General features: G+C 36.1%; 1 long non-coding RNA gene across 1 annotated transcript; it reads right to left on the bottom strand.

Moving 5' to 3' along the window:
• Positions 1-20,545: 20,545 nt before the first annotated feature.
• Positions 20,546-21,836, bottom strand: LOC127121078 (uncharacterized). Its single transcript, XR_007803303.1, has 2 exons — positions 21,399-21,836; positions 20,546-20,753 (listed from the first exon to the last, which is right to left on the bottom strand). It is a non-coding gene; the product is annotated as an uncharacterized LOC127121078 (long non-coding RNA).
• Between the last annotated feature and the right edge of the window lie 432 nt (positions 21,837-22,268).

Genomic DNA, 22,268 nt, shown 5'->3' with positions numbered 1-22,268 from the left:
AATCTCGATCATTAAATTGAGATTAATAAAATATCCATAATAGCTATCCATGTGTAAGTCTATCAATTATAAAAATGAAATATTAATAATATTATTAAAGAAAAATGAGAAATTGAAAAAATGTCTTCTCCTCCACAAGAGAGAGAGAACAACTGGGAATGAAATGATGGGACACCATTCCTAAAAAGAAAATACCAGAGAAACAAGAATTGCAGTGATTTCGTTGTTCCTCTTTTTGAACCCCCGCCGTGACTGCATAATAATCCCTCTATTGGACACCGCCACACCGACGTTTTTCTCCGTTCAAGCTTCAGCCTTCCTCCTATCTTCCTCAACATTGTCGAACTCCCTCCATCAAACTTTCCATCACAAAACATACTCACGACCACGCCACTTACAAACACCACCATACGACGTAACAACACAACCATCGCGAAAAAAACTTGCAAACCACCATTACCACACTCACTCAAAGTTCTCCTCCAAGAAGGTGAATTGAAAGTTACTAACACAAGCAAACATCCATAATGCTCCTTCCTCACATCACCTTCTTCCTTGGAAACCCTCATTATCACATCCAAGATGCGTCCTTTTAACATAACTAAGACACACCTCTCTTGCTCTTAGTGTGTGTTCTTCTTCTTTAATGCTGAACTCACAAAATCACACCTTCCCTCTGTCATATCCAAACCATACGAACACCACCCTTCAACACTTAAAACCGCAACTGGTCTATACTTTAAGCTGTAAGGAAACCGGTCCAAGAGTGGAGTTCATTTTCGGTTTTGCCTTGGCTGCTTCTCCACCAAACAAACAGTAATATTCAGCAACAAACATCTCAACAAAGAGGAAAAACAAAAAGAATAAAGCGATGGAGAGCTGAATCGGTTTGGTTTACACTCTCAAACTTGTTTCCAGCGAACGTAGCAATCGCCGCCATCAGAATCGCACTCAACAACTTGAAAGCACGAACACGGTATCAATCTCGTACCACTTTTCTCAAATATTATTTTATTTAGTGTATCTTGTTGACTATTCTATTACAAATGATATTCATTAGATGTTATAATATGGTTTGAATTTGTTTCCTTTTCTAGGTTCAGATAAACGTTGTGTTTCCTGTTTGAGGAGAAGGGTGTTTAGTATTGTTTCTTATTGAAAAAGGTTGAAGTTTGTATTGAAAATTTGAGAAATAAAATTAGTGTTTATTATTTGTTTTGGTTATAGGTCTGTCAAAGAGAGAAGAGCATTGTTTTCTTCATTTTTTTAAAGAGACCACACGTTTTTTCTTTCATCCAAAAGAATAATTTGAAATAATTTTAGAAAAAAAGAAGACTTTTCTTTTCTCTTAATACTTGTTGTTTTACTTTATTTTATTAGATGTTTTGGTACCTAGAGATTTAAGGGTTATATTTTGGCCATTTCATTTTTGCTCCCCTAAGTCCGTTAAACTCCTTCTATTTACACTCCATAGATGGTGGTGGTATACATTTTTTATATGTATTATTGATTTCTTTTTATTGATTGCATTTATTTTATTTTAATTCGTATGTGATAACCATATTTGTGCATTAGCAACTTGTGTTCAGATTTGTGTTTATACATAGTAATCTAACAATCGTTCCACTATCATGAATTCATAATCATTTCAAACCAAGCACATTTCATCATCAATTCAAAATCATGTTAAATAATTAAGAATCAAATGATTCTCGATTCAATGTCGAGCTAATTTTCAAACATAATTGTAAGTCGATTGCTTTTAGCATCGCATCAACCTCACATAACTTACTCTTGGGCTTTCTTACAATGAGACCTTATTCGATTTTAATTAATTGATTAAGCGATTGATCCACCAATTATACCATTAATTCATCCGTAAATGCAAATTCAAACCTCGATTCAATGTCGAGTATTTTATTAAAAAACTAATACACTCTAGTCATACTTGAATATAATTTAGAAATGAAAAGGGGGATGATTTTAAGCCTTAAACTTCTCTCCTCGATTATTTGAGTCCAAATTTCCTTATTCGGTTAGTCAAACAATTGTCATTTCTCTTAAAAAAAACTTCTAACTCGATTAAGTCAAATCATTTTCATAAATGAAAAGGGAGATGATCTAGAACCTTCGATTCCTCTCCTTAAATATCCGAATATGAGTTGCCTTACTCAGCCATTCGAGCATTTGTCGTTTATCTAAAATACATCAACCATACAAACTTATTTTCATAACAACTTAGATGAAAAAGAAAGTTGTTTAGAGCCTTCTACTCCTTTTCCAGAATACTTGGATACGAGTTGCCTTACTCGGTCATCCGAGTATTCGTCATCCATTTAAAATACGTTAACTATTGTCGAATCCTTTTGCAATTAAGGATGAAAATGGAGATGATCTAGAGCCTTCGATTCCTCTCATCTACTATTTGGATACGAGTTTCCTTACTCGACCATCCGAGTAATCTTCATCCAAACAAAACTTCCAACATATTAATTCAACTTGTCACCCCCGTGTGATCAAAACTCTTTTCAGAAAGAACATTGTTCAATCCCTTCTAACGCGCATAACAAACAAGTGCTTAAACCTTTGTCGAGAGTAGACAAGACAATCTTTAGCTTTTAGAACGCGATCCAAATAGTCGTTCATTAAAAGACATCAACAAATTGTAGTTCCCCGAACTACGAATGCTTTGGTTTCCTTATTGCACTATAAGGATACGTAGGCCCGAGATTGCGAGATCTTGCCGAGCACACTAATAAAAAACCTACATCTTCCCCCTTCTGAGGTTCCCATTCATTTCTCTTTTCAATATTTTTATATCTCAAATAAAAAAATAACATTAGCTAAACATTCAAATCGCAAACTGGACTAAGAGGTTCCCTTGAGTACAATGGACGTGAAGGGTGCTAATACCTTCCCTTTGCGTAATCAAGTCTCGAACCCGAATATTATTGTGATGACCATCTTATTTCTTTTTAAAGGTTTTATCGATATTTACCTATTCCTTCATTGCAATAAATAAAGTCGGGTGGCGAATCTGTTCGAACCATTTTTTCCGCGACCATCGCAAGAGAGAGTCAGTCCTAATTTTGGGATAACATGCTCCAAGCAAGAGAGAGTCAAGCCTAATTTGGTTCAATTTGAGATTAATGCTAGTTTTATTTTTTTATTTTATCTTTTTCTATATCTCATTTTATTATTTCTATATGTAATTAGTTGTTAGTTCTTATTTTGGTATTGGGATCTCTGATTGTTGGCACTTTGTGAGATAAACTCTCTACCAGAGTCTGAGAAAAACCATATGATTAAGATGGTGGTTGTGTAATAGAGGCCCATGAGGATCCTTCCTTGTTGGGACGATACAAATACCCCACCTAGAGTAGATTCTCTTGAGATATTATTATCTGACGAGCCTTCGTCACGACAATAATGTTTTTAGATTGGATCAATGACTCTAGGGACCTTTTAACCCGTTCCATCTATGGTGGTTGTGTAATGTTAACCTATGAGACTTCGGACTTGTTGGGTTAATACGAGAACCCGATTCAGATGAGATCCCATTGACGTATTACTACCTTACAGTAATATTTTCAACCTCGATCTATGACTCTGAGAATCTTGTTTGAACCTTGGACTCGATGGTTGTGTAGTATTGGCGCGCGAGGAGCCTTCCTTGTTGGGAAAATACAAAGACCTCACTTAGAAGAGATCATCTTAAGGGTATTATTATCCGACGAGCCTTCGTCACGACAATGACGTTCTCAAGAAATATCCATGACTCTAGGAACCTACAAACTGTAGAGCCTACACATAAGGTTCCTTTAATCAGAGATACCATTTATTTACCCTTTATTCTGATTGACATGAGAACACGTTGAACCTGTTATCCTGAACATGGCACTACATTCATTCACATATCATTACAGCTTCATCCATCAATATTGCATATCATTTTCCACACAAAATACAAAAAAAAACTCATTCATCCTTTGTCCATAACCTGCAGCTGATTTTATTGACACTCGTATCGGACTTGAAGTAGCTCTTGAAAGATCATGGATCCATTGGAGCAAAGTCATATTGCATTGAGAGGAGATGTTGAATCGATGAAAAATCAGATATACCAACTTGTGGGGGCTATGATAACTTTAGCAAAGAGAGATGACAACATTTAGTGGACTGTAATCATTGAGAATATCATTCCACCTCTAGTAAATGATCCTACCCAACCATTTGGGACATTGTTGATTTAGTATATGAAATTAGAAACGAATCGCATTCGGTCATGGTTGGACCTGGATAACGCCTTTTTGAAGTAGTACAAATACAATTTGGATATGGCTCCCGATCGCATGCAGTTGGGAGCTTTATCTTAGGGAAGTAACGAATCCTTCAGAGGGTATACCCAAATATGGAGAGAGTTGGTTGCTCGTGTTGAACCACCACTCTTAGAGAAAGAATTAATGGACTTATTCAGGGATACCTTGCAAAGTCCTAACTTTGAAAAGGTGATAAGCATTGCAGCGTCAAACTTCACTCACTTGGTGTCAATTGGAGAACACATTAAGTTTGGACTCAAAAGCGGAAGAATCTAACGCGCCTCAAGTAGCCAGAACATTGAGAAAGAATCTATTGTCAGTTCCCAAGAGGAATAAGAGGATGAAGTTAATGCAGTATGGGAAACTCCACAAGCTTCATATCAGACAACATTCTCTCCACTAGATCAGTATCATCCTACAATTCGAGGACCTTATAAATATCAACAACATATTCCACATCAGCAGCCATACCAATGGCAGAACGCTCCACATCAGCAGCGTCAGCACGCCTGACAAAGGCCAAGAAATCCAGAGAGACATATCAAAATGCTTTCAATGCCATATAGTCAAATACTTCCATATTTAATCAACAGTGGACTGATAGTGTCGAAGGAACTAAATCTCGTGCTTCCTCCATACCCACCAGGCTTTGACGCCAACATCCGATGTGACTTTCATGCAGGGGAACAAAGGCTTTCAACTGAAGACTGTAAAGTTCTCAAGAGAAAGGTATAAACTCTGCTTGACTCCAAGATGTTCTCATTTGCATACCAAGGCCTTCAAATCGACAATACTCCTTCACCTAGCTATAAGACCCCAATTTTGAGACTAAGATCCCTCATACAATTTCATCATATGCATTAGCATTGGGATCATACCTTGGCATCCTCCTTACCCCTCTTTCATTGGGTTTTTTTTGGGAGAGATCACCAAGCACTATGTGATTGTATCACACTTGTATATTATCATTTTACTAACCAAAATACAAAAATATGTCTTTGCATTTGCCTAACTCTTTTATAGGTAGGGCATGATCTCCATTGATTTACCAAGTTCATATCTAGGATTTGAGACCCTCATGACAAAGAGCACAACCATGAATTGATCCAAGAATGGTTATGAGCATCATATATGAGTTCCATTGATTCCTACATGTTATATTGATCAAATTTTCTTCAAGAGTTTAAGGGTGATTTGCCTTGGAACCCCTAGTTTGGCTGCGTATCTTGGGTAACTTCTCCAACAAGCTATCTTACCAATTGATCAAATTTCTCAAGGGACACTTCAAAATTCATCATCTTATGCATATATTATCTACCATAAGCCCGAAAGTCCAAAGAATTAAAGGTTAGCAAGTTGGTTGATGGTAGTTGGCCAGATGAATTCATCTGATCAAAACTGGGTCTCCCTAGACCCTATCTCCTACATTTTTCACCATATCAAAATGATTACAAGATGAAATTTACTCTAAATTATGTTCCAAACAACTTTCATGTTGAGACCTAGAGCTAGTCTTGCTTGGAAAATCATTTTCTATGTTGAAACATTATAGGTCATTTTGTTTAAACCCTAATTTGAAAGTCAACTTCCCAAGGCCATAACTTGCTCATTTTTTATGAGATGAAATATTTCCAGGTTTCATAATTAAATTCAAGATGTCTACTTCAACTTTTATGTTTGGAGTGAGAGTTAATTCAACTTTTATGAGCATGTGATATGAGGTTACATTATAGGTCATTTTTGACCTATACCATTGAATAAGTGATTTTTCCAAACTTCAAAAATGCATAAGTCTATCATTCCAAATCCAAATGACATGAAATTGGTGACCATTTTGAATTTATTTTAAATATCTACAACTTTTATAAAGACACTTTTCTCATTTGAAACTCACATAAAAAGTTAAGCAAGGTGGAATATTGAGATATATGGCTTGACACTTAGAAAAAATTTCAACATGTTGAAATTTCCAAACTTCCACCTCAAAATTATCCATGTTCCAAGCTCCAAATGAAAATGTGTTGAACATCAAACTTGTTCCCCTTGATCCAAGCTTTCCAAAGAACTCAAGTTCATGCATTTTGGATGAGGTTTGCTAGGTCTGCGCATGGCTTTAACAGGGCTGCATCATTGGAAAGAATCAATTGCATAAACTTCAGTTCACATTGCCTTGCCATTCAAGCTTCATTCAGACCTCAATTGGAATCATTTTGGACCCTTTTGCATTGCATCACGGGCCTGTACATACCCATGCATTTGTGCCATCAACATTGCTAATTTTGGACAAATTTTTAAAGTGTGAAAATATCATTCATTCATGCTATAAATACATGACCTTTGTGCTCATTTGAATAAGACTTTGTGCGCCAACTTTGCCCCCCATTGAAACCCTCTCATTCTAAAGGAAAACCTGAGAAATTTCAATTTTGAAATTTGAGTTTGAATCTCAACTGTTGGAGATTCAAGAACTCTAGGATCCAAAGCCTTGCAACCTCTCTAATCACTTCTTGCTAGCTTCTCAAGTGTGATCATATCGTGTTTGGACCAAGCCACATCAAGAACTACATAGCATTGAAGGTAATTTTCAGAAAACTTCATCTCTTCGATTCTCACTCAATTCTACTCAATTCTCTTGAATTTTTGGTTTTCTGAAGTCCTACCAATGTAGGCAAGAAGATTGAGTTGCTTAGAGGTCAAATCGAAACAACTCAGTTGACACACCTCAAAATTCAACTCCTTATATCTTTCTATATATGTGGAGTTAGTTGAAATTGAGGTCAGATTCGTGCTCTACGCCATTTTTTCTTTCAGATCATGTCCTCCTTTTTTATTTTGGTGATGGTTGAAGGTGGACCAGTCCGGTGAGGTCCACTAGAGAAGAAGACCGGAGTTACAGCTCCGGCCGTGTGTTGGCACATCTCCAACCACATGATCCAGTTGAAATGTTTTAATCTCACGCGTCCATTGTGATTACCATCCCTGCAGCGCGCTGACTCGTGTGTTTGGTGGAACGTGCGATTTAGGTCACTTGATTTGCCACCTCAATTAATGAGGGAGATCAAGTGGCTCACGTTTTTTCACATTTTCTGATTTTTGTTTTATTCCTTTTATTTTCATTAATTCATATTAATTTTAATATTGATCCAAAAAATATGAGAGTTTCACCAAAAAAATTCAAATAAAATCCTCTTTCATATTCTGAATTTAAATTATTTTTTGGATCATTATTAATATTTTTCATGATTTAATTGACTTTGTGATTATTTTTAATTGTTTAAAAATACTTTTAAGTCTCTAAAAATTCTGAAATTTTTTCTCCAAGGTCCTTTGACCTTGATTGACCTATGATAAATCTCATGGCCATTTCTTTGGTGTTTTGATGAGGTTTTAGGAATTTGACAAACTATATTTAATTTAAGTGCCTTATTTTAGTATTTTTTTTAATTTGAATAAATGTCAATTAATTGTGTTGACCAATTGTGATGACTTGTTTGAGTTTGACTCTTGTTGTTGGGTCTTGGTCAAGGTTGATTTGACTTTGTCAAGTTAATATCATTGGATTTAGGGGATTGATGGAATGTACATTCCATCTCCCAAAATGAACGAATGATATTAATTTGGTAAAAGTCCTCCTTTGACCAATTTGAGTTTTGATCCATTCCCCTCCATCTTCATCGCATTCCCCTTCTTTATGCATCCATTTCATTTGGCTTATGATATCTCAAAGTCCTAAGGCTAGTTGATTGAAAAATCAACATAAGTATGGATGAGATTAGGCCACCTCTTGTGCATATTCTTTTTATGTGTGGTATGTTTCATGAGCATAGTCCATTCTACTATGTCTCAAACATGCATTAACACCAAAATTCTATTGCCCGACCTCAAATAGTTATGACTTCTACATAAGTCCAATTATGATTGCTTAACATAGCGCTAAATTTGTGACATAAAAAGGCATAGCATTCTAGTTAGTGATATTGTAAGTCTCCCCTCTTTCATGGTATTGTGTGGAAACTTGGCCTTTTTTCCTTCCTTTGGAAGATGTCTTGGCTCAAGGATACATGCTTGTGATAAGTGGGTTGAGTGTTCTCCAAAGAATGACTTAAAAATGAAAAGCAAAAGCAAAACAATACTAACTTCTAACTCATTAACAACTAACTTTTATTTTCAAGCCATTTACTTTAATGTCATTTAATTTTAGCCTTTATTCATTTGCCATTATTCATACCATTCTAATTGTTTATGTTAATGCAATTTTCACTTTGTCCATTTGGACCATATTGTGTGATATATCTTGTTTGTGTATACTTTGCTTGTTTGTGTGATCTTTGACCATTAATATACATAATAACAACAAAAACCCTAAAAAAATTGTGTGGACTGTTGGCTTGATCTTGGACAAATGGACTTAGAACTTAGGCAACATTCCTTTGCTAAAGGACTTGGCCAATGCCAACTTTTTTTGTGAAACCAAGTGCTTGCAATTTGAAACTTCATCTGATACATCATTCAAGATCCCTTTGAGTTTATCTGCAACATGATCATTGTGAAGCTGTTATTTTGAACCTGTGACTTGTGGAGTTCATCTGTTACATGGGTTAAATCTGAAGAAGATCATGGAGTGGCTAAGCTTGGATGTGGCTATCTTTATTTGATGTCTTGCTCTTCAAGATAATATAATTGTGCATTTGTGTGTTACTTGATTCTAAATGTCCAGGAGAATTCTTGGTTTCTATTGACATTCTTGTCTATTGGATTGCTACCCATTGGTCAGATCTTTTCAACTCTTAACTTTTAATTTTATGCATATGATTAGTCTCTTCATCTTCTCCCTATTTCTTTAATTTCAAAATCTCTCCCTCCCTTTTCAAAATCTTCTTTGTTTGAACTTATTTTGTTTTAAACTTTGACCACTTTGTAAAAAGATAGAAACTTTCGCCTTATGCCATTGCATTTTCAAACTTCTTTTCTTAAATCAAATTTGTAAATAAACTTAACCATACTTGACTTAAACTTTCAGAAAAGCCAAAAAGAACTAACTCATTCAAGCCATTTTAGGCCTTTGTGCCTTTCAAACTTAATTTTTGTTAAAAGTAATGCATCCATTTTGAAATTTGTATCACGAACTACGAGGTTTTTATCCCTCATTTTTATGTTGGTGCGTAGGCACACGTCCGAAGGTCTTGTCAAACACAAAAATATAATTAATGAATTATTTTCTCATTCCCCAATTCTATTTGTTTGTAAACATCATTTTGTACAAAATACATATGCACACAAAAAAGGGCTCCATAAGAGTACCTAGGACACTTTTGGTGCTAACACCTTCCCTCTGTGTAACCAACCCCCTTACCTGTAATCTCTGACATTTTATTAGTTTTGATTTGAAAACTTCTTACTTTTGGGTTTTGTTCGTACTTTTTCCCTTTTCCCTTGGAAACAATAAAAGCGCGGTGGCGACTCTTGTTATTTGATCTCTAGCTTATCCATAGCTTGATGATCATGAACTTACCGCTACATAAATTAAGTGGCGACTCTGCTGGGAAGTAGTCTCCAGTGGGTTTAGCCTACTTTTTTGTGTGTATATAATTGTATATATGTGATGTATGTATATTTGTGTGATATAATCTGCTTGTTGTGCTTGGTGATCTCTGAGTGGTGAGATAAGTTCTAACCCGAACTTGAGTGCAATTAAGATAGGAGGATGGTATAGTCATGTTCGACTTGTGTGGATTAGTCCTTAACAAGTTGGCTTGAGATCCATCTGCTCAGTGAAGACCCTTTTGGATTTGGAAATGTCAAACAAGTATTTGTGGTTAGGAATTACTATCTCTAATTTGTGTCCGAGAAGCTAAGGACCGTAGAACATTCACCCCCTCTTGGCCTATTTAGGACGTAGTGCGGAGACTATTCAAGTGTAGACTTGATAACAGTTGTTACGCGATACTACACTTAGACGAGTTTCTCTTGAGAATATTATGGATCGATGAGTCAGTCGTCTTAACCTGTAATATCTAATAGATGGAATTAAGACTCTGGGAACTTTTTTGAACATGATCTACAGGTTTTTATCCTTAGTTCACTCCTTTGGGATGGTTCTTACCCAGACTCCATGCTCGTGACTTACAACAAACCCTTGATTCTTGGTTGATTCAATCAAGTCTTGTCAATATCAATGGAACTTGGGTGTTGATAAGGTGTAAACCATAGTCCACCAAAATGGATGATTGATCTTGATAATGACTTGATTCATCCCTTGACCTTTGCTTGTTTCCTTGTGCGTGATCCCTTATTTATGATTGTTGCATTCATGTATTCATGCGCATCATAACATTCATCACACGAAAAATTTCAAGGAACTGAGGTATTATTTGCAAATATTTTCAGACCATGGATTATGGACGAAGGAACACTAAGAAGTACAGTTTTAGATGTCCCGACTTGAAAGAGTTAAGGAAGCTATCATCTTTTGTATTAGATCCCTTGGACTTCAAACAACGCCATGGGAAGCTTCTGTCTATCTTGTCTGCTGATGTAGTTTAAGGACTTTTGAGTGTGTTAGTGCAGTTCTATGACCCTCTTTATCGTTGTTTCACTTTCCCAGATTTTCAGCTCGTGCCTACATTGGAGGAGTATTCTTATCTTTTGAGGATACCTGTTTCCAGTAGAGTGCCTTTTTGTGGATTGGAGGAGATTCCCCGATCTAGTATTATTGTTGAAGCTCTTCACTTGAAGAAGTGTGAGATAGAGGCTCATTGGGTGAAGCTCAAGGTCTTGAGAAAAATCTTGGTCATCTCCTTTTCTTCCAATAGAGGGTTGATCTAAGCGGCAAGCTCTCTCCATCTTTGGGCATACTCTTTAAACGTATCCTTATCCTTCTGAGACATCGACCTTAGCTGGTCCTTACCTGGCGCCATATCAAAGTTGTATTTATATTTCTTCACAAAAGCCTCACCCAAATCATTGAACGTTCGGACACTCGCATTATCCAAACCCATGTACCACCTCAGAGCGGCACCAGTCAGACTGTCTTGGAAATAGTGAATCAGTAACTTATCATTATCAGTTTTCATCGGTATTTTCCTGGCATACATGACAAGATGGCTAAGTGGGCATGTGTTTCCCTTATACTTTTCAAACTCAGGAACTTTGAACTTCATCGGGATCTTGACGTTGGGAACCAAGCAAAGTTCCGCAACACTTTTACCGGACAAATATTTTCCCCTCAAGGTCTTCAATTCCTTTTGCAGCTCAAGGAATTGGTCTTTCATCTCGTCCATCTTTTCATAAACATCCGGACCCTCACACGGCTCAGAATGGTAGATGGTGTCCTTAACATGAGGCGGTGTGTGAACAACTGGAGGCGGAACAGACATTACCGAGCTAGATGCCGGTATGGAAACAAAAGTAGGCGCAAATCCTTCGGGCACAAAGTTCGGCAACATTCCCCACGGGAATCCGGAAGGCATAGCAGGTGCAAACTGAGTGGCAGGCACGGTTGAAGTAGCAATCTCTGAAATGACAGTCCTCTGAGGAGGAGGAGTTGCAGGAGCTGGAGATGACTGACTCTAAGCATCTAAAACAGACTCCATCATGGCAGTCAAGCGAGCAATCTCGTCCTTCAATTCTCAGTTCTCTTGTTCCAAGTGTTCCATGATTCTCGGATGATTGGCGCGAGTATTGTATCGATGAGTCAACTTGGCTGAAGCACCGAAGAATAACCAATAAGACATCTGGCAGAAGAAAAACCTGTTATGCAAATGATGAATGAAATTCAATTCTTTGATTGTTTTTATTTTCAAGGTACATACTATTTTATTTACAAATATATAACAATAACAATTGTAACAATTTGATTGACCATAAAAAATCTCTTTTATTCATATAATTGGAAGGATTACACTGAGTATAATTTCAGAAACCAAAAATACAAAATACACGAGAAACGGAAACTAATCATCCTAAGGATCCCCTAATAACAGTTTCAGGTGATCTGGATGCAGGTGCGTACTTCCTTCGGATGCATCGAATCTCGGACTCAAAAGAAGTCTTCATCTGAGCCTTCTCGAGGACGAGCTGATCTATAATCTTCTTCCAATCAACGGAAGACTGAGGCATACTAGAGGAAGACGGACCCTCTGGTTCTCTATGTCTCTTCATTTATCGGTCTTCTAGAAGCTCAATAAGTGCATCTTTATCCTTAGACTCAAGCTGCAACTCCTCATGCTTTTGGCTCAAAGCATGAAACATCTCTTCCCACATATCCTTCTCTTGCTTCATTTTGGCGAGTGCGTCTTCCAACTCCTCTACATATTGGTTAGGGAGAGTTAATGTCTCAACCACAACCATAGACATAAGTATCTCACAAGCATATGGCATCTTCAATTCCAAAGCTCTCTTATTTACCCAAAGAGTGTAAGCTTCCAAATCTACACAGTTGCACGGACCAAGCTCGGATCTTCCTTTCCTATGCACATTATGCCAAGCATGTACCATCTTCTGCTTAAAAAGTTGGTGATCTTTACCCTCTTGATAGAAAAGACCTTCTAACTGAGTGTTATTAAGCTTGTCTCTCAAGGGGAACCCAAGTTGACGACGAGCCAAAGCAGGGTTGTAGTTGATTCCTCCTTGTGTACCAATGAGAGGTACATTAGAGAATTCACCACAACCATCAATAATCTCCAAGCTATCCAATGAAGAATCATATCAAACTATATCATCATTAGTGAGAGACATAAGTCTCTGAGACCATCTTAGACATTGTTTGTTCTCCACAAATGCAGACGTCTGAGGCAAGTGCGAAATAAACCACCTATACATAAGAGGCACATAGAACACAATCGTTCCACCACCTTTAGAATTCCTCAAATGCAAAGGGAAGTACATATCACCTAACAAAGTAGGCACATGATTCCCAATCAAGAAGATTCTAATGGTGTTAACATCAACAAAACCGTCAATGCTAGGGAACAAAGATAAACCATAGATGAGCAACACAAAGATAGCTTCAAAATCATCCACACTACCAACTTGAGCAAAGGCAGTAGCTTTCCCAATAAGGAACTCAGAAGTCAACCCAAATATTCCTCCTTTCTTCATCCAATGAGCCTCAATCTCAGAATTCTTCAGATGAAGAACTTCAGCTATAATATGAGATCTGGTAATCTCCTACAATCCACTAAAAGGCACCTTGCTAGAAACAGGTATTCCCAAGAGATGGGCTTACTCCTCTAACATAGGCATAAGCTGATAATTAGGAAAAGTGAAGCAACGGTAGAGGGGATCATAGAACTGAATAAAAACACTCAAGAGTCCTTCGACCACATCAGCAGATAACACAGATAAATGCTTCCCATGATGTTGATTGAAGTCCAAGGGATCTAATACAAAAGATGATAGTTTCCTTAACTCTTTCAAATCGGGACATATGAAACTGTACTTCTTAGTGTTCCTTCGTTCATAATCCATGGTCTAAAAATATTTGCAAATAAAACCTCAGTTCCTTGACGTCATTTTTTGTGTGATGAATGTTATGATGTGCATGAATACAATCACAAATAAGGGATCACATACAAGGCAAATAAACAAAGGTCAAGGGATGAATTAAGTCATTGTCAAGATCAATCATCCATTTTGGTGGATTATGGTTTTCACCTTATCAACACCCAAGTTCCATTGATATTGACAAGACTTGATTGGATCAACCAAGAATCAAGGGTTTGTTGTGATTCACGAGCATGGAGTCAGGTTAAGAACCATCCCAAAGGAGTGTACTAAGGATAAAACATATAGATCATGTTCTAAAAAGTTCCCAGAGTCTTAATTCCATCTATCGGATATTACAGGTTAGGATGACTGACTCATCAACCCATAATATTCTCAAGAGAAACTCGTCTGAGTGTAGTATCGCGTAACAACTGTTATCAAGTCTACACTTGAATAGTCTCCGCACTACGTCCTAAATAGGCCAAGTTGGGTTAAATGTTCTACAGTCCTCAGCTTCTCGGACCCCAAATCAGAGAAAGTAATGCCTAACCATAAATAACTTGTGTGACATCGATAGCTCCAAAAGGGTCTCCACTGAGTAGATGGGTCTCAAGCCAACTTGTTAAGGACTACTCCACACAAGTCGAACATAACTATACCATCCTCCTATCTTAAGGGCACTCAAGTTCGGGTTAGAACTTATCTCACCACTCAGAGATCACCAAGCACAACAAGCAGATTATATCATACAAACGAATATACAAACATCAAATACACAATTATATACACACAAAAAAGTAGGCTAAACCCACTGAAAACTACTCCCCAGCAGAGTCGCCACTTAATCTCTGTAGCAGGAAATTCATGACTGTTAAGCTATGGATAAACTTAGCGTCAATAAAACCAGAGTCTCCACCGTGCTTTTATTATTTCCAAGGGAAAAGGGAAAAGTACGAACAAAACCCAAAGATAAGAAGTTTTCAAATCAAAACTAATAAAATGTCAGAGATTTCAGGTAAGGGGGTGGTTACATCGAGGGAAGGTTTTAGCTCCCAAAGTGTCCTAGGTACTCCTAGGGAGCCCTTTTTGTGTGTACATGTATTTTGGTATGAAAATATGTTTGCAATAAATAGAGTGTGGGAATGAGAAAAGAATTTATTAATTATATTTTTTTGTTTGACAAGACCTTCAGACTTATGCCTACGTACCAACATAAAAATGAGGGATCAAAACCTCTTAGTTCGTGGTAACAATTTCAAAGTGAGTGAGTTGCTTTTAACAAAATTTTAAGTTTGAAAGAGGCACCAAAGGCCTAAAAGAGTTTTAATGGGTCTTAGTTCTTTTTGTATTTTGAAATTTTAAGTCAATATGGTTAGATTCATTTACAAATTTGATTAAGAAAAAGAGTTTAAAAATGCAATGGCATAAGGCCAAAGTTTCTAATTTGCAATAAAGAGTCTATGTTTAGAAATCACCAGAGAAGAGGATTTTAAAAGGAGGGAGAGATTTGAAATTAAATAAGTGGGAGGAGATGAAGAGACTAATCCTAAGAAAAAATTTAAAAGTTAAGAGTTGAAAAGATCTGACCAATGGGATGTAATCCAATAGACAAGAATGTCATATAGAAACCCAATTTTCCCTTGGATTTTAGAATCAAGCAATAACAATACACACATAGCAAGATGAAGAGCAAGGCATCAAATAAATATAGCCACATCCAAGCAAGCAACTCCATAGTCTTCTTCATAATTTCCCATGCATCAGATGACATACTCCTTGGATGGCTCAGAATAAGGCATTAGACATAGGTTCAAAGTAACAACTTCATCAAGACCATGTAGCAGATGAACTCAAATGGATCTCAACACTTGCATCAGATGGAAATTCAATTCACAAGCACTTGGTTTCAGAAAAGTTGGCATTGGCCAAGTCCTTTTGCATAGGGAATGTTGCCTAATTCTAAGTCCAAGTCTCAGATCAAATCCAATAGTCCACACAAATCTTTTTAGAGCTCTTTGTTGTTATTATGTACATTAAGGTCAAAAGACCACAAATACAAACAAAATACACAAACAAGTATATACAATCACAATATATGGCTCAAATGAGCAAAGTGAAAATGGCATTAAGATAAACAAGTTGAATGATATGAATAATGACAAATGATAAAAAGACTTGAATTTAAAGTGCATAAAAGTAAATGGCTTGAAATTAAAAGTTAGTTAAATGTTAGTTGATTAGAAGTTAGTATTATTTTTGCTTTTCAATTGTTTAAGTCATTCTTTGGAGAACACTCAACCCTCTATTCACAAGCATGGATCCTTGAACTAAGACATCTTCCAAAGGAAGGAAAAAAGGCCAAGTTTCCACACAATACCATGAAAGGGGGAGACTTACAATCTCATTTACTAGAATGCTATGCTTTTGGGTCAAAATTTAGCGCTATGTTAAGCAATCGTAATTGGACTTATGTAGAAGTCACAACTATCTGAGGTCGGGTAATAGAAATTTTAGTGTTAATACATGTTAGAGATATGGTATAATGAACCATACTCCTAAAATAAACCACACTTAAAAGAAAATGGCGAAAGGGTGGACCTAATCTCATCCATACTTGTATTGGTTTATGAACTAATTAACCTTAGGATATAGAGATATCATAGGTCAATGAAATGGATGGGATAGAAGGGGATTGAAGATGAAGAGGGAAGGGAAATGAGACAAACACAAATTGGTCATGGGAGGACTTTTATCAAATTAAAATCATTCGTTCATTTTGGGAGATGAAATGCATATTTCATCAATCCCCTAAATCCAATGATTTTAATCCAACAAAGTCAAATCAACCTTGACCAAGGCCCAAACAACATAGTCAAACTCGGCAAGTCAATCGAAATAGCTCAACACAATTTATTCACAATTAAACAATAAAAACACAATTAAAAATGCATTAAATTAAATTATGTTTGATCAAAAACCTGAAACCCCTTTAAAACACCAAATAAATTGTCAAGAGATTTATCATAGGTCAAACAAGGTCAAAGGACCTTGGTGAATTTTTTTTATTATTTTTGGAAACTTAAAAGTATTTTTAAACAATTAAAAATATGCACAAAAACAATTAAATCATAAAAATATTAATATTGATCCAAAAAATAATTTTAATTCAGAAAATGAAAGAGAAAAATATTTGAATTTTTTTTTTGTGAAAGTCCCATATTTTTTTGGATCAATATTAAAATTAATATGAATTAATGAAAATAAGGAAATTAAAATAAAAATCAGAAATTACAAAAAAATGTGGACCACTTGATGTCCCTCATTAATTGAGGTGGCAGATCAAATGGATCAGAGCGCGATATCCATGTGTTCCCTAGTCAAATGTCCCACACACGTGGTAATCACTTTGGACGCTCAGGATTAAAACAATTTAAATGGATCATGTGGTTCAGAAGGATGCCAACACATCGTCGGAGCCAGAGCTCTGGTATTCTTCTCCGGTGGACCTCACCGGACTGGTCCACCCTCAACCATCACCAAAATGAAAAACGAGGACATGAATTTAAAGAAAAAATGCTCAGGAGCTCGAATCTGACCCCACTTTTGTCTAACTCCAAGTATATAGAAAGATACGAGGAGTTAAAATTTGAGGATCATGATCTGAGTTGCTTCAATTTGACCTCTAAGCAACTCAGTCTTATTGCCTACATTGGTAGGACTTCAGACAACCAAAAATCAACAAGAATAATGGAGAATTGAGTGAGAATCGAAGAGATGAAAAATTCTGAAAATCACCTTCAATGTAGCTTCAAATTGGCAAGATCTTGCTCTCAATTATGCTTGACCTTGCTTCAGATGCATGATGGAGTGGAAATGGATCAAAGAGAAGGAAGGACTCTTGGAGTTTCAATCTCAAAAACAGTGAGAGATTCAAACTCGATTTTCAAAGAAAATCTTCAAGCTTATCCTTTGAATGTGAGGATTTAGGGTTGCTAATTCAAAGCTTGCGCGCCATCCCCTTAATTCTGAGCAAGAGGACTTCTATTTATACCCAAGGAGATTGATAATTGCACACTTCCATTTTTGGCCAAAGTTGGAAATCTCACTTGCATGCTTGCATGGGCGTGTGATAGGCCAATCAAATGATGAACTTAGGTCCAAAATTCTGTGTAAGCAATGCTGAAATCATGTGGAAGGGCCATGCAATCGTGTATGAAAAGTGGAACTTCAAAACTTCCAAATGGTCCTTCAGCTTTAAGCCATGCGCAAGTCATTCATACTTTGTCCAAATGAGATGAGTTTGGACTTTTTGGAAAGGTTAGATCAAGAGGAACAACTTTCATGTTGTACACTTTTTCATTTGAAGCTTGGATCATGATTAATTTTGAGGTGGAAGTTTGGAAAATCAAACATGTCAAAAAAATTCTAAGTATCAAGCCATATGTTCACTTCTTCCACCTTGAGTAACTTTTTCTATGGACTTAAAATAAGGAAAGTTCCTTCATCAAAGTTGTAGCTCTTCCAAATACATTAAATGTGATCACAAATTTGACCTCATTTGGATTTAACATGAAGGAGTTATACATTTTAGAAGTTGAGGAAAATCACTTGTTCAATGGTATTGGCCCAAAATGACCTATAATGTTTCCCTTTATCACATGTATTTGCAAGTTGAATTTGCACTTCCTCCAAACATAAAAGTTGAATTAGACATCATGAAACTTGAATGGATTTCATCTCATAAATATTGAGCAAGTTATGATCTTGGGAAGTTGACCTCCAAATTAGGGTTTATACGAAATGACCTATAATATTTCATCATAAAAAATGACTTTCCAAGCAAAACTAGCTCTTGACATAAACATGAAAGTTATTTGGAATGTCATTTATAGTAACTTTTATCTTGGAATCATTTTCATATGACAAAATGTTTAGGAGATAGGGTCTAGGGAACCCCAGTTTTGACCAGTTGAATTCCTCTGGCCAGCCACCATGAACCAACTTGCTAGCTTGACATTATCTTGACTTTTGGGACTCATGTGGGATCATATATGCATAAGATGATGAAATTTGAAGTATCCCTTGAAATATTTGACCAAGTGGTGAAGAAACTTGTTAAAGAAGTCACATAAGATACCCAGATGAATTAGGGTTTCCAAGGCAAACCAACTCCAAACTCTTGATGATTTCTTGATCAAAATAACATGTGAAGATCATGGGGATCCATATATGATACTTAGAGCCATAGTAAACCATTTTTTGATTGAGCTGCTTGCAATAAGGGTCTTAAACCCTAGATATGAGCTTGATAGATCAAAGGTGAGCATGTACACTACCTACAAAAAGAGTTATACTATACAATGACATATTTTTGGTATTTTGGTTAGTAAACAAAGAAAAATAAAGTATGATACAATCAAATGTGCTTGGTGATCTCTCCCAATGCAAACCTAATGAATGAGGGGTAAGGAGGATGCCAATGTGTGATCCCAATGTTAATGCATATGATGAGAATAACATGAGGGATATTAGGGTCAAAATTGGGGTCTTACAGATCCAAGACACTATTTCTCTTTGATCTCGAACTGTTTGTCCCCCAGCAAGTCATACATTATTCCCTGTACTACAGTACTGCAATCATTCCTTTAAGTGGTATTTTTCTTGTAAGACCTTGTTTCTTAGACAAATACCTCTTGATACCATTATGTTGGGGCAAGTTATACTTTTCATCACTTATCTCTCTTTGGTCTCGTGGTTCCACGAACTACGTTTGCTCCGAATTCCTCATTGCACTATGAGGATACGTAGGTGTCGTACCCTAAAATTTACCATCGCCTTTTCATTTTTCATTTGACCCATTCATCTGCACATATGTATGTTTCATTCATATGAGTTCATGCTGACGTTGGTCAATCTATAGATTCAAAGCTGGTGATTGAAGATTGCTCACTATATGGATCCAAAATCCTAGTTCTTGACTTTGGGTATTCATTCCACCTTGAGTATATATGAAACCTTAATTCATTGGGGAAGCGGCTCTTGATTTACATGATTTGTCATTTGGTTCAGGATTTAATCTCGGCTCATTCATTAGTCCTTGGTCTATTGAAAACTAGTCCATTTTTACACAAGAAATCCCTAATTAACGTCTCTTAGTTGATTGAGCTCAATTGTTGACTTTCTGGTCAACTAGTTGACCAAAGTCAACCATCCATTCCTAAATCCTTTTTGTCTCGACTTTAGTAACATCGATCACTCATGGTTTTATGATTAACTCCACAATGATTTTTGTTTCAAAATTGATTCTAATTTGAAATTAATTGTATATGATTATTGACCTTTTATCTTCAATTTGATTTTATTTGATTTTTAATTTCAAGTTGATTAATTTCAAATTAAGTCTAATTTCAAATTAAGTCTAATTTCAAATTAATTATGGAACTTAAATTTAATTTTAATTGATTTATAAACTAATTTCAATTTCAAAATGATTCAAACTCTAAATTAATTGATTTTAATTTTCAAATGACGGTTAGATTCTTTAAATTGATATCAAATTAATGCCAATTTTAAATTATTGAATTTTAGATTTTTCAAAGTGATTTCAATATCAAATTAATTTTAAATTTAAATAAAATTGATTTTAATTGGATTTTCAAATTGATTTTTTATTTTAATTGGCTTTTGATTTTAAATTGATCTTTAGATTAGTTTTGAATTATTTTTATAATCCATAGCCATGCTTAAAAATCCATATCCATTTTAAATCCAAGATCCATTAACATTAACCATCTATCCATAATCATATCCACATCATGGGTCACAAACTTGGACCCAACCTGCAGAAACAGTAAAAGGAAAACGCAACACAATTGCAATGTCAAAACATGAGCTGGAGAACTCAACGCAAAGACCGTTCTGCAGAACCATTGGCAATCACTAATTCACCTGCATAATTTTCCAAACAAGAACAAAATCAAGTCTCACCATAAACTAACAGAAGCAATGCAGAGAATCAAAAACCAACATCTAACTGAAATTCACATTTGCAATTAACTCAAACTCATCTTCATTTCATTATAACAGAATTTGCATTTTTGTAACTAACAACTCTAACAAACTGACGTAAGGAATCCTAATTTTTTTTAACAGAACTTCTAACCCTCAACCGATTTGAACTAAGCACGTGAATTTTTAAACACATTCATCATTCACCAGATGAATTTTTCAATCATCATTTTCAAGAACACAATGCTCTGCACTCTTCATTCATTTCAACCCAGTTCATCAAAATCCCAAAGCAAAGAATCACAGAAATCCCATACCACTCTTCACTCTCAACTCCGTTATACTCCACTCTCATTTGGATCGAAACTCTGCACCAGAATGAAAGATTCTTCTCTCTCATATTCAAAATTGAATGCTCTTTGCTCTCAAACTCAAAGATTGAAGCTCTTTCTTCACAGTTCATCTCTGAGAATCTCATATCAGTCTCTCTCTCGATCTACAATCCATTCCTCATTCCCTAAACACTATAGGCACTAAGAAGAATAAGAAGAAGTGAAACAAGGAAGAAGACGGAAGAAGCCTTACCGGTGAAGTCGTCGTTGTAGCCGTAGAAGAACCACTGCATCGAAGCTCTATTTCCAGTAAGCCTTTGCTCTCTTTTTGCTCATCTTTTATGTGTAGATACGATAAATCGGAGAAAGCTTTGTTGTTGAACTAGAAACTGGGAACGAGATGAGAGTGAGAGACGGTATCTCGATCTGAAGCGTCAATATCGTCAAATGGCTCGCGTTTTCTTTGAGTCTTCACTTAGATTTTGCACTTGGATATGTTTCGCACAACATCGGATTGGACTCCGTCGTCCTCGCTTTTATGCGCGCCAAGCTGAGACGTAGGTGAGGAATGGTGCGTGGCCGTCGGTTTTTCGCCCTCATCGGAGGTAAAGTTTTGGTCTAAGTGAATGAAGGTTTTGAAACGGTGGAGAGACCGCAACCTTTTGGGAAGCTCGTTCTGGCCATTGGATGTGGGCCTAAGGCGACAGGCCCATCTTCTTACTAATTCGTGCCCCCAAGATCCGATTCACACCTCCTAGTGTTCCTGCACTTGGATAATGGGCCTTTGGTTCGGGCTGACCCCATAGTTACTAGGTCAGATACCCCTACCTGACCCATACTTCTTTTGTTATTTCCTTTTCTTTAAGATCTTAATTGTTTCTTTAATTGATTTCAATATGATTTAATTGATGTTTTTACATTTTTAACATGAATTTAATTTGCAGAATTGATGCTTGAGTTGATTAGTTTAGTTTTAATTTTTTTTAATCATGTAATTAAATATGAATTAGGATTTAATTAGGGTTATATTTTCTTGATTAGTTCTTGGAATTAGGAGCTAATTTAGGTTAATTGTAGGATTAGTGTGTTTTGGATTAATTAATCATGGCTATTCATATTAATT

Source organism: Lathyrus oleraceus, chromosome 2, assembly GCF_024323335.1.
Source record: "Lathyrus oleraceus cultivar Zhongwan6 chromosome 2, CAAS_Psat_ZW6_1.0, whole genome shotgun sequence".
Classification (NCBI taxonomy): domain Eukaryota; kingdom Viridiplantae; phylum Streptophyta; class Magnoliopsida; order Fabales; family Fabaceae; genus Lathyrus; species Lathyrus oleraceus.
This window is presented reverse-complemented; position numbering and strand designations above follow the sequence as displayed.